Source organism: Mastomys coucha, unplaced genomic scaffold, assembly GCF_008632895.1.
Source record: "Mastomys coucha isolate ucsf_1 unplaced genomic scaffold, UCSF_Mcou_1 pScaffold7, whole genome shotgun sequence".
Classification (NCBI taxonomy): Eukaryota; Metazoa; Chordata; class Mammalia; order Rodentia; family Muridae; genus Mastomys; species Mastomys coucha.
In genome coordinates, this window is record NW_022196913.1 from 77223019 (window position 1) to 77228755 (window position 5737).

A 5737-nucleotide genomic window follows, 5' to 3' on the forward strand; every position below is an offset into this window, starting at 1 on the left:
GCTACTCCCCCACCTTCCCCCAGTAATTTTCAAAGCCAAGTAAAATAACGATAGTTTGAGGCTCATTCATTTGTAAACTAGATGATGATAAGTTTAAATTGGTTCAACTACACATTGCCAATTATATAGGTGTGCATGCTGCTATGGAAGGTTGCTTAGCAGAGTCCAGTGAAGCTGAAGAAACTCATACCCGATGACTATGTGACTCCAGGCCACAAAATGCTGTGATTATCCACCAAGACATGTACCACAGTGACCCTAATAGTCTTGGTCCTCACCATAGTCTCAAGTGGGACACATCCCCTGTGTCCATCTGTAAATACCATGCGGGAGTGTAGTGGGCTTTACTCAGCAAGATGGAAGAGTAAGACTCTACAGCACAGCTGGATCTAAGAATCCTGCTGCTGAGTAAGGGATCAAGACACCCACCTAGAGATTTCCATATATTGGCAGTTATACAAAGCTAGGAACCTGCCCAAGGCTCTTAAAAAACAGCTCAGTGGCCCCTTGTGGAGAGGTCAAGGCCTTTGGGGGTAAAAGGGTTTCTGGTGTCTTTTGCTATGAATGACAAGTCACCAGACTAGACATTTATAATCTTTTCCTCTTTTCTGTGGGTATACTATTCCTCAATAAAATTTAGATTAAAACAAAAAACAAAGCAAAGCAAAAAGCAATCCTACCATGGGGACATTTTTTAGGATTGAGAATAAAAATCAGGCATACAAGGTCCAGATGGCCTTCCACCCATGCTTCACCCTCCTTCCTAGAACCTTAGCTAGAACCACCAGTCCAGTTCACACAGACTCAGGTCAGTCACAAAGGGGTCACCACTTGGCTGGGGCCAGGAGCCTGCTACCGCATGTTTTTTTATTGCTATTTGATGATTGATGTATAGTCATAGAACAAGTCACGCATCAGTCATTCGTCCTGCTGTTGAACTATACCCCTGGATTCTTGCAGTTTTGCTTGTTTGTTTTGGTTTTGGGTCAGAGTCACAAGTAGGTCAAGTTGGCCTTGAACTCACTTTGTAGCAAAACAGGACCTTGAACTAAAATGTTGTGATTACAGCCATGTGTTGTCATGCCGTTTATGCAAAGCTAAAGATCAAACCCAGGACTTGGGGCATGGTAAATAAAAACTCCACTAACTGAGCTACATCCTCAGCCATAAACATAAGCACTTAGCCTCCTACCCTCCAGAATCATGTGGATTCTGGACTCAGGTCCTCCGGAAGAGTAGTAGCCAGTGTTCCTAACTCCTGAGCCACTGCTCCAGCCTTCACTTGTTTTTGAGACACAGTTTCTTATAGCCCAGGTCCTTAAACTTGGTGAATATTTGAGGATGACTTTGAACTTCTGGTCTTCCTACCTCCACATCCTGAGTGTTGTAGACACACACAAGTTGACTTACACAGTGCTAGGGCTTGAATCTGGGACTTTATGCACGCTGGGCAAGCATAGTACCGACTGAGTCACAGCCCCAGCCCTGGTTACCGCTTCTATTTCCTTTCCTTTTCAGATTCATACTTTGGTATCAACCTTTGAGGCATTTGCTAAACCAGCGAATGCATGGAGTCACATCCATGAGGAGACTGCTCAAACAAGAGGGTCCTCATCTTAGACTTTGAAGCCAGGGGCTGCCCAGCCAAAGAACTTGCTCCCCCAACACAGCGGCCTCAGTAGCTGGGAGGTGGTCCAACCCTTAGCCCCACCCCCACGCTCCATGTCAAATTCCTACCAGGGAGAACCCAGCATACCCAGCTGTGCTTGGAATCTTCTCTGGGTGCAGAAACTTATGCTCCTAGTTGGGGGGCAGATGACGTCTTAGAAGGGGTTCTGGGAGAGTTCTTCCTGAGGTTCAGTTCTCAGAGAAAGGAATCAATCAGTGAGCAGACTTCCCAAAAGTTCTAAAACCAAGATATGAGGCTTATTTCCATGTTCCTGAAATGATACATGTCTTAGGGTTTTACTGCTGTGAACAGATACCATGACCAAGGCAACTCTTAAAAGGACAACATTTAATTGAGGTTGGCTTATACCTTCAGAGGTTCAGTCAATTATCATCAAGGAGGGAGCATGGCACCTCCTAGCAGGCGTGGTACAGGAGAAGCTGAGAGTTCTACATCTTCTTCTGAAGGCTACTAGTGGAAGACTGACTTCCAAACAGCTAGGATGAGGGTTTTAAGCCCATGGCCACGGTGACCCACCTACTCCGACAAGGCCACACCAACTCCAATAAAGCCATACCTCCTGACAGTGCCACTCCCTGGACCAAGCCCATACAAACCATTACAGTATGGCTATCGTAGTACTGGGGGTTTCCAGAACCTTGAACTAAAGCAGCCATCTTTGACATAAAATGGCCATGACCATCAGGAGTCTGAGAGGCCCTTCCTTTGTAAAATTCACATCTGAGCATGCTGGATCTTCTTCTCCATTTAAATCATGCACTGCAATGAATTGGAGGAAGGGGAGATATTTCAGCTATTCTGTATTATGCCAGACATTAGGAGATGTGTAAGTCAGTGTCCTTGTGTGCTAGTGGTTTTAGTTGGTTTTGTCTTGGCTATCCCAGAACTTATTATATATACCAGGCTAGCCTCAAACTCACAGAGATCCTCTTGCCTCTGCCTACCATGTGCTGGAATTAAAGGTGTTTGCTGGCCTCCTATGCTACATAAAATAAAATAAAAGTCCTATTAAAAATGTCTTTTGTGGCCAAATGGGGTGGCTTAGTCAGTAAATCACCTGCAGTGCAAGCATGCAGACCTGAGTTTGGAACCCTAGCACTCATGTAAAAACTGAGCACAGTGGTGTACAGCTGTAAGCCCAGTGCTGGGGGTAGGGGTGAGATCAGGAGTTCAGCTCTCCGGCCAAAGCACTGATCCAGGGTTCCTGTGAGAGGTGTCAGCTCAAAAACCAAGATGGAGGGCTTTCCTGAGGACCAGCACACATGAACACATACACATGTGCATATGCACACATGAACACACACAGGCTGCAGAGCTGCTCAGCATGGGACAGACTCCAGGTTCAACCCCCAGAACTGAAAAAAATATAAAAAGACAAAAAATTAAATTAAAATACAATTGGGAGGCTGGAGAGATGGCTCAACAGTTAAGAGCACTGGCTGCTCTTCTGAAGGTCCTGAGTTCAAATCCCAGCAACCACATGGTGGCTCACAACCACCCGTAATGAGATCTGATGCCCTCTGGTGTGTCTAAAGACAGCTAGCTACACTGTACTTACATATAATAATAAATACATCTTTTTGTTGTTGTTGGTTTTTGTTTGTTTATTTGTTTTGGAGACAGGGTTTCTCTGTGTAGCCCTGGCTGTCCTGGAACTCACTCTGTAGACCAGGCTGGCCTCGAACTCAGAAATCCACCTGCCTCTGTCCCCACAAGTGCTGGGATTAAAGGCATGCACCACCACTGCCCAGCATAAATAAATCTTTTTTTAAAAAAATACAACTAGTACTAACAGTGCAAGGGTCCATGATTCACCAAAGAATGATACCCCAGACTCAAATAGCATGTAAACGCAAAGAGTGTTTCATTCAGCAGAAGTGCAGCATGCTGGGGTTGACCATTACCAGAATAGACACCCAAGTAAGCTTGCAGGCCTGATTTAAAGCACATTATGGGAATTCCTGGGTAGGTGACCTCTGTGTAAACCTATTGGATTCATCTCTACAGACTTTCCATTACAGGTGTTTTGGGGGTGGAAACTTGCTGGGGAGGTCTGGAAACTGTTACTGGGGAAGTAGCTGAGGGCATCTGGACACTGCTGCTGACCCATTGTCCTTGCCTCAGGCCAGGTAGTGGGCAGCTTCTGAGGCCTGGACTCGCCTGGAATTGCCCAGTTCTTGGAGACAGAGAGTTAGGCCTCATCTCCCGAACTGCCAATCTGAAGCCTGTTGTGAAACAGCCTAGCCTTCTCAACACATAGTAGGGTTACTATTGTTAGAGCCTCTCTCTCTCTCTCTCATCTTTAATTGTGTGTGTGTGTGTGTGTGTGTGTGTGTGTGTGTGTGTGTGTGTGCATATGTGTGTGCATGAACAGTGCGTGCAGTCATCCTAAGATGCCAGAGTGAGATCCTCTGGAGCTGGGGGTTCAGGTAGTCCTGAGTCCCTGGATGTGGGCGCTGGAACCAGACTCTACAGGAGCAGTGTGCCTGCTTACCTGCTGAGCCATCTCTCTAGCCCCTCTTTGTTCTGTGTTCTGAGACAGACTCCCTATAATTCTGGCTCTGACCTTCTGCCTCCTCGTCTCATGGCCTCTTCTCCTGGTCTCTAGCGGTTTACTGATATGCATAACACACTGTTTTATGTAATTAGTCTTTAAACAAATACACATGTTATAAATTCCTGGCTAATTTTATTTATTTTTTGTGGTACTGGGAACTGAATCCAGGTCCTTGTGGATGAGAACGCATGCTTTAGTACACCCTTAGCTCTTGGTAGTAATTTCTATGGTGAGTACTGACTCATAAAACTGGATTATTCAAACGTTCTTCAGGATCCTTGTGGAGTACAACATGACACTAAGACTCAGCACTTCAAGAACGAACCCCAGCCAATGGACTTCACATTCCCCAACTCCTGCCTTTTTTCTGTGTCCTTTTCTTCAGGCTGGTCAGGCCCACTGCTCAAAGGCTGGGTCTGGGTATCCCTCCAGCTCCCGGCATCAGGAATCCTACTTTGTCCCATGGTTCATGCTCCTGCAGGAGATGGAGAGAGAAAGTGGGAATCTGAATGTACTACAGTTGTTGGGGGCTTTTCGTGACTCGGCTTTCTGAGTTAGAAAGAACATTAAACAGGATTTCGGGTGCTACATTTGGGTTCAATGCAATCCCATCTGAGCCACCATCCAGTATAGAAGCAAACCCTCCGGTTCCTTGGGTGAGCGCGAACACATGACTTTATGTTTGAAATGATTCTAGTGTGAAGTTCAGGGGCATCTTTGAGTCCTTTGTCCTCACCAAGAACAATCCAGGTTGCTACTGACTTTTTTTCTTGGCAAATTCATGAATTTGAAAGAGAAGAGGAGATGAAGGGCAACTAGAGCTAGAGGTGTCCTTAGAACACAGCGCTCTCGCCACTGTGACAGTCAGAAGGGAGGACACCAACTTGTACCCAGTTAAGTAGTTATGCCAGGCAAATCAGTCTAGTTAATCACCCTAAAATGCGCCCCCGCTTTAAGGCAGGAGCTGGCCTAGAGTGACTAGGCAGCCGGAGCCTATCTGGAACACTTGTCCTGCTAACTGACCCCAAGTGCTGGAATTACAGGCATGCTCCCCCAAGCCTGGGTTTGCTTTTCAACTCTTAACAAAGAGATGCCTGTGTTTGTTGGATGAATAAAATTCCCCTGACTCCTCATGGTCTGAGTGGTCAGATTTTCCAAAAGCCAAAGGAAAGCTCACACTGCATGGTTCTCTAGCTCTAGAGCCCCAGTGGCTGCAGCTGCAGGAGCGAAACATTTCTTCCTTCCCCCTCTTTTACCTGATACAGCAGGAAATTTGTTCAAGACCTCCATGGGGACCCAACAAGATGGCTTAGCAAGTAAAGGCACTTGGGGTGCAAGCCAATCTCAGAACCCATGGTGGATGGAGACAGCAAGACTCCTGAGAGCTGCCCTCTGGCTTCCGTCAGTAATAGCACACACACACGCATGCCCAAGCTTCTGTCACACACACACACACACACACACACACACACACACACACACACACACAC

General features: G+C 46.4%; 1 pseudogene; it reads right to left on the reverse strand.

Annotated features, from left to right (window-relative positions):
* Positions 1–4362: 4362 nt before the first annotated feature.
* The window catches only part of LOC116082171, a 37750-nt pseudogene continuing 36375 nt past the window's right edge, over positions 4363–5737 (reverse strand).